The sequence below is a fragment of the Rattus rattus genome, chromosome 8 (assembly GCF_011064425.1).
Source record: "Rattus rattus isolate New Zealand chromosome 8, Rrattus_CSIRO_v1, whole genome shotgun sequence".
Lineage (NCBI taxonomy): Eukaryota > Metazoa > Chordata > Mammalia > Rodentia > Muridae > Rattus > Rattus rattus.
In genome coordinates, this window is record NC_046161.1 from 90,262,186 (window position 1) to 90,270,469 (window position 8,284).

Here is an 8,284-nt window from a genome sequence, read left to right on the forward strand (position 1 = left end):
TAGCATTAGACTCATGGAAAAATGTTTGGGTTACTGTTTCTTCCAATTTGTTTTAAACTTTTAACTTAAATTTGTTTCTCCTATAAACTTGAGTGAAATGTTCAGTCATTATAGAATTTGCCTCACCATGTATGGAAATAAAATATTACTTGGAAAGTTTAAGCCTTTGGTACACTTTTGTTTTCTTAATGCTTTTAACTTTAAGATGTGGGGAAATCTCACAGATGCACATAATCACTACCTCCTTAAAGAGGAGCTTGGGGAGTGACTAGCCAGCTGGCTGCTTCTGGATGCAATGGCAGAGGTTGCGCCCAGAAGCATGTTATTGAAATAGAATCTTGAATACATGCTATGTGCCCCTGCAGCCCAAGTCACAGCTAAGGTTTGGAAGCGGCCCTGGAGAAGCTGGAAGAAGTCGGGGAGAGAGTGGTCGGCGGTGCCTCGGCAGTTCTGCCCCATGGCAGTTCACCCTCCAACAGTCAGCCAATCATACTCTGACTGCCAGCAGAAGCTTCCTGGCATTGATAGGAGAAACCAATTCCTTCGGGGAACTCTCCTGCTGTGGGGGTTTGAATAGGAGTGGGCCCCACATGCTCTTATGTTTGAACGTTTGGTTATTAGGAAGCGATGTTACTTGAGAGGGATTAAGAGGTGTGGCCTTTTTGGAGGGAGTGTGTCATTGGGGGTGGGCTTTGTGGATTCAAGAGCTCAAGGCAGGCCCTCGGACCCTGATGTAGAATTCTCACCTACCTCTCTAGCAAAGTGCTTTCCTGTGCGCCACCACCGTGCTTCCCACCATAACCATTAAGTAAGCTCTGAAAGTAAGCAAGGCCCAATTGATCGCTTTCCTTTGTAAGAGTTGCTACCATGGCATCTTCACACCAACGTAACACTGACCAAAACCCCTCCTCCCACCACAATTTTAGGTAAATGACTTTATTTCTCCGCTTGCCCTGTGAGGGCAGGGACAACTTCTGGTCACAGAGTGGCCAGTGATAGCCCTGGCCTTCGCACATATACACTTGGGAAGTATTAGCCAGTGCAAGTGTGAATGAACGACGACATAGACGACATTCTGGAAGCCTGCCAGAGGCCAAGTTCTTCTTTCAGGGCCCCTTGGAGTCAGCTGGCTGAGAGTAAGTGGTTTGGTCCCAATTGACTCCCTCTTCCACATTGATTTTGTAATTGACTCCCAATCTAACTTACTCTTCAAGCAACAGGGACTCTCAGTGATCCTCTCTCTGGCTTTAGGACCAAGCTGGGATTTAAAAAAAAAAAAAAAAAAAAAAAATCTGTGGTTAAGTGATCAGGGAGCTGCCCATGGCTCATTACCCATCCCAGAAACCCAAATGAGCTGCAATCTTCCTCTAGTTCACACGTGGAACCAAAACATCCCAGGCCTGGTTTTCCTTTCCCTCCTAAGCCCTTACACTTTCCCAACTGGGGGTCTTTCTGAAATCCTAGATGTCTGTTCGCAAATGGAATGTTCCATACAGAGCCTGAAGTGGGATTACGGTAGAAATAAATAAAAGATTAGCTTCCAAGTTTCAGGACTAAATAAAGGATTGGATTCTTGGTGATTGGGAGATAAAAGATATTTGAGGGTTTGTTCATAGATGAACCCATTCGGAAGCAGTTTGGGGCAGTAGTAGGATCAGAAGCTCAGCTTTCTCTGGGTCACTCCAAACCACACTCATTGCCCACCCTGGGCCATCTGGTTTCACTTGTGAGAAAGGAAACACAGGCTAAGGCAGCAAGGAGGCACTTCCACAGTGTGACATCCAGGTAACCCTTCACTTCACAGGAACACTCTCCAAACATTCCTGGCCACCTAAGACCGAGCAGAAGCAGTCATGTGACTCAGGCTAGGCTTACTCTAACCCAAATTTAATAGTGTCCTGCCTGTCCTAGGTCCTGGTAGACTTGTTACAGCTTAAAAGAATCTCTGAAGCTGATGCAGTGGAGTACCTGAATGGGGGAAGGAGCGCCATAGAACTCAGGGAGAAAAAGAAACCAAAGATACTCCCACTAGGGATGGAAGAAAGGTCATGCAGCCATCTGACAAGTCTGAGCTCAGTGTCAGGAGACCAGAGAAATGACAGACTGTGACCACCAAGCCCTGTTTCCAAAAGCAGAGAGTTGATGTAGGTCCCTGTGATGGGAGCCATCTCCACACAAATTGCATTACCACACACCGAAGCACAAGGTTGAGAGACTTGCATTCCTAACACAGGAGATTTTGCAAAGAGCTCTATGTTCATTGAATGGAGGGGTTGCAGGAGAGTCCAAACATTACATTTGCTTTCTACTTTCTGCTTCTTATTTTAGGAGGTCTATAGATTAGCAAATCACACACACACACACACACACACACACACACACACACACTTTTTACATTTATTGCTTCTTCTCAAGGAATACGATTTAGGCTCAAGTTGTGGAGAATTATGCAGCATCCTCACAAGACAGTTGAGGATGAGTTGCATGGACAGATTAGACCCTAGTATGCCCTGACCTTTCTGAGCCTGCCTTACAGCCCAGAGGGTGACAGCTAAGAGCATCTGTCAGCTGGGGACCTGTGACTCAGGTAGCCAGCAGGATGTGGGAATCAGGCTCAGCCGCCCTTCCCTGTACCTCCCTCCCTGGTCCAGAGGCACTCAGAACTCCAAAACACCGCCTGATCCGACTCCTGGAAGAAAAAAGGGCACAAAGAGAGGCCTCAAGGGTGTTAATTTCCACCTAATCCTTAGCCCATGCTTCCCACAGAGTAGATAACAGACAGCTTACAGCAGGATTCCCAGGATGCCCTGTAGAAAATGGGATACCCGGGCCCCAGCTCAGCCATCTGGTTGATCTCCTCGGAGCCTTGGAATGTACATGCCGAAAAGACTCCAGTCACTTATATTCCATGAGGACTGAGTACCATGTCTCTAGACGTTGCACATGGGTTTGTCGTTCCTTCTGTTTCTGCAGATTTAACATTCTACTGTGCTGTTCTGGGCTAAGGCTCTGCTCTAAATGCAGAGGGCGCAGCTGTGATGAGAACCCAGGCCCGCCTACGAGAAAGCCACAGTGGTTTCGGCCTCACAGCAATGCGGAGAAAGAAAGTACGGGTTGAAACTGCTATTCCCCAAATTAAAAAATAGAGCTTAGGGAATGGAAGCCGCTCTTCCAAGGTCACAGAGCTGGTAGAGACACCTGCGGCTGAGATCAGACCTCAGCTCCTTTGCCTGCCCTCGGAGCACCACCGGGTCTGGTAATAGAGCCACAGTGGCCGAGCTAAAAGGGTTGTTAGACAGCAAATAGCTCCAGAAATATCCAAGAGGATAACTGTCATTTCGGCTCTAAGCAGTTGACAGTGATTGTCTCCATGTGTGAGGGAGGACGCTGTGCCACATTCAGGATCACGGACGAAGATGCTGCAATCGATTAATCATGGTCTACGGTGGATGTAAAACCAGGAAGTGGCTGCATGTGCACCACATATGCACATTAGCCCTGTGCGTGGACAGCTCTCCGGTCTCGCTGATGAGGAAACGGGGGCTCGAAAACACCGGACTAGGGGCAAGGCCTCCTAAATTCTAACACAAGCCTCTTACTCTAAAGAGCTACCTTTTCTGTGCAGCCTAGCTGATAAAACAAAGAAATGAACCACTAGGATCAAGAAACTCCCAATGTTAACACAAAGGGTTTTTTGTTCTTTTTTTTTTTTTTTTTTTTTTTTTTTTTTTTTTTTTTTTTTTTTTTTGGGGGGGGAGGCTGGAAAGAAGAAGGGGTTTAAAAGGTGATCCCTCCTCTTTCTTCCCTTCCAAACCAAAAGGGAGACCCACATTCTGAGCCTTCACAGAGCTCAGGCACTGTACTAAATACACTGACACACTCATTCGATCCTTTCCGATACCCCGTGAGGCAGCTTTGCTCTGTAGATAAGAAAACAGGGTTGGAGAGGGATAGTGACTGAGTGTGGCTAAGTTGGGCTCCCAGGTCTGTGGCGCCATAGCTTGTCCTCCAGGGCTGTACAGGGGCCAGTAGGGGGTGGTAGAACACGGGCTTTAAAGTTCAACTTTAAAGACCTTATTTTTGAATTCCAACTCAACCCCCCCCCCAAAAAAAAATGGCTTCAAGCTTTTTAGCTTTCATGTTCTCCAGGCATTGTTTTCTTCATCTATAAATGGGGAAAACAGGCCATGTGTGTGGGCACACACCTTTAATCCAAGCACTTGGGGGACGGAAACAGAGGGATCTCTGTGAGTTCAAGACCAGCCTGGTATACATATCAAGTTCTAAGCTAGCTAAGGCTACATAGTGAGAGCCTGTTAAAAAGAGGAAAGGGGGTGGCAAAGAGCTGGGTATAGCTTAGTAGGTTACTGTTAGGTTTAAATACAGTCATATATGGGAAGTGTTCAGCCATATATGTAAGTGGTAGCGCTCACTCGATGCCTCAGACTCATCACCCAGTTACCCTGCAACTACTGCTGGCCCGAATGACCTGTGTGGACGAGTACTACTCTGGAGCTCTCTAGTCCTTTCTTCTTTCCCTTCAGAGGAGGTTAAGACCCAAGCCCCACATGTCAAAACATAAGCATGCTGTGTGAGACACCAAGGCAGGGTGTCTTCAGACACATTGGGACTGGCAGGTAACTGGACTGGGAGCTGTTGCCATAAGGTGGAGGCCTAAGGCACCAGATTGGCTGAGCTCCCTTAATTGAGGCCTTGCAGGGCTTCTCATTCAGCCAGTGTCTCCTTCGTCATTCACACCAGGCACAGAGCTGGCTGGGCACAGCAGCCCTTCAGAGCACACTGCTGCCTCTGCTCTACTGACCCCATTAGGGGTTGTCCAAGAATAAGCAAGGCTTCCCGTTCTGCCTACGCTTTGATGGCCAAGTATAATCAACAAGCCCCCGTTACATGCATCTTTGATGGGTCCCAATGAAAGTAGATATGGTGGTGTACAAAACTGCAATACTCTGGAGGCTGAGACAGGCAGATCCTGAGTTCCAAGCCATTTTAGGCAATTTAATAATTCTCTGCCTCAGAACAAAAAAAAACCAGGGAGCTGGGATGTAGCATAGTAGTATAGAACTCACCATCACAATAAGGTTCTGGGTTTGACCCCTTAATTAATATATATATAATATATATTAATATTTAATATATAATATATTGATATATTAATATATTAAATATTAATATATATTATATATGTTATATATTAATATATAATATAATAATATATTAATATATAATATTTAATATATATTAATATATGTTGCTTAAACAAATAAAGAGTAAGGGAGACAAATAACATTAAGTGCTGTGACTTATGCACATATACAAATAAGGGGTTGCTGGCTAGAGGTGCTATGCTCTGGCTCATGCCTCCTGAAGACATTTAATTTGCAAATATATATGTTCTAAACTGAGGTCTTGTTGGCATAAGATGGCAGGAAAGGATAATTAGTCTCTATTTTCTATTGTTGAACTAAATGAGTAGTGAACTTGGAAGGCCTGAGGACTTACTTCCAGTGGATTCTGGTGTGCACAAGCATCTCTCCTGACCCTGAATGCATTCCACAACTAGACATTTCCGGGACATCTCCTGTCGCTAGGTACTGAACCATAGGGTCCAGCTCACCAAACCTTACATAGTAACATACCTAGCACAGCAGAACTCCTCACAGGTGAAAAAAAAACCAAGCTAAATGTTATTAAGGAAGTTGCCCCAAATTCTCATCTGGGAGGTGGCAGATCCAGGAAGTAAGCTTAAGTTTCTCTAATCCCAGACTTAATTCCTAGCAACTTCTTGGCCATATTCTTTGCCCTCACCAAGCAAGTCTGAGCACCTCACAGGCCAGGCAGCGAACGGGTGTGGGAAGCCGATGTTCCTGCCTTAGGGAAACTTAGCCTCTACTTGATGTCAGGGAAAGCAATCTGTTGCCACCTTGAAGCTGAGGAGTTTCCTTAGAGATGCATCTTAAGATAAGAAAATCTGAAAGAGGGCCTAGTGTCAAGAGCCCTTCCCTCCAAGCTTTTCCTATCACCCACTCCACCAGAATCCCAGAGAGGAACGCTTCTGATGACTTTCCCCTGCAAGAGAGGATGTGCTCAGGCTGGGCTGTTCTGATGACGAGACAGCACAGTGTAACATTGACTTGACCTTGATGGCTACCCACAATGCCCCAGTCCTGAGGAGACACAATCTGTCACCTCCGGCAGGAGCCAATATGAAGTAAGATTAGAGTCATCAGGTTTCTCCCTGTGAACCATCCTGACCAAGAGAAGCACTTTCAAAGGGCGGCTGATGAAAAGGCTATTTCTTATTTTCCTTTTGCCAGAGAGCCGGACATAATCAAATTGGTTTTCCTTTTTGTTAGCCTCATTATTGCAGAAATAGAGGGGATTTGGTTTTATCACTAATTCCCCAAACAAGGATGCCTACCAAGTAAGTAAACAAGAGCTTTCCAGATGCACACAAGTGTGCGTGCACTGCTGCAGACCTGGGCCTCATCTCAGAGCACCTGGTCCCCTCACACCCCCTTGTTCAGCCTTTGTAGACAAATGTCTAGACCGCAGAGGTCACATGGTCACCTGAGCATTGCCTCCAATTTCAGCTTGAAAAGCAGCAGTCTGTATTGGAGAAATTATCATGTCCGTGACCCTCAAAGCAACCGAAAGCGTAAAACAGAGTCATGTAATCAGCACATACTTACTAAGCGTGAGATAAGATGCTAAGAATATTAAACTGCCGGCCCCTGCCCTTACACAGGATATAAACTAATGGAGTAACAGACTTAGCTCATCAGGTAAGCATGAACGAACTGCCAAAAATATAAATAAATAAATTACCAAAGATGGGACTCCCCTTTGGGAGGGGGCATCAAATGACACTTTCATGGGCACTGAATATCAGATATCCTTCATATCAGATACTCACATTATGATTCATATCGGAGGCAAAATTATGGTGATGAAGTAGCAATGAAAATAATATGATTAGGGGTCACCACACCATGAGGCACTGCATGAAAGGGTCAGGCATGAACCACTGGATTAAGCAAAGAACCAGGAAGAGAACTGAGCCTTAGAAAACTTCATGTCTGAGCTGCTGTTGGTATCTCCCCATTAACAACACATCCCAGTCATGTTCCACCCATTGGTGCTGTGGATTCCAGTTACTCCATTGCCTTGTATACATCTGAACCAGACACATACTCTCATCTAGTCTTTTGTTAGTATTTGATCTCCTCCCGTTTGCCACCTTCCTACCCAAGTATAATCCGTGCTGGGTAAGTCTATCCACCACTTCCAATCCACACTTCCACACCAGGCTTCACCTGCTCTGACCAGAACAGACTGGTACCAGCTGGTTATCTTATGAGGACTCCCAAGTCTAAGTGCTGTTTGCACCAAACACAGGGTTTAAGGAGATACTGGTGCTCTGGCCTCACCTAGAGATGCTGATGGAATGGATCTGGGTGGCCTACATGTTGGGGAATTTCTCCAAGCTCTCCTGTAGTGTACCTGGGCAACAGGGTTCACAATCACACACGTTTACAGCAAGGAAAGATGGAGTCACAAAAATTGGCCACAGGTTTCCTTTGTACACAACTCCGTGACCTAAAGGGTCTCTCCAGCACTGCCATTAGCAGCTCCAGTTGGAGCAGGATCTTCTCAGAAAGACATTCATGTTCTAAAACCTTAGGTGAAGGGCATCTCTTGCCTCAGGACGAGAGATCTGTGAAGGGCTGAGAGCCAGGCCGTGGCATCAGACCACCTCAGCCTCATCTTGGGTTTGGACCATCACTGAGACTCCCTGAGCTTCATTTCCCTTCTTTATGGTGTGTAGTGTGGAACTGTCACAGGAGGTACCTGCTGCTGCAGTCTCCACACACAATACCTCCTGCTCATAAGAAACCATCAATAAATTGTTACAAGGAGAAGGGTTTTTTTTTCCCACCTCCCCAACTCCCTTCCTCTATTTCCCCATTCCCCCATTTCATAGCATCTTTGTTTCACCCTACCTGGAACCCCTTTTCATGGTCCCTTTTTATTTTCCTGCCACCGACTCCAGGTCACCTTCTACAGAGCATCTCAAAGCACTGGAGCTCTATAAACTTCCCCTGTGAAGGAAGCCTGATGAGTGAACACAGAGAAATGGACACTTCGTCTTCTGGCCCCAGCTAGGCAGAGCTGTGATGGTCTGAGACAGGCTGAAACGGTTTTGTTTTTCTTAAGATTTATTTATTTTTATATTGTGTGCGTGGACGTTTCACCTGCCTGTTTG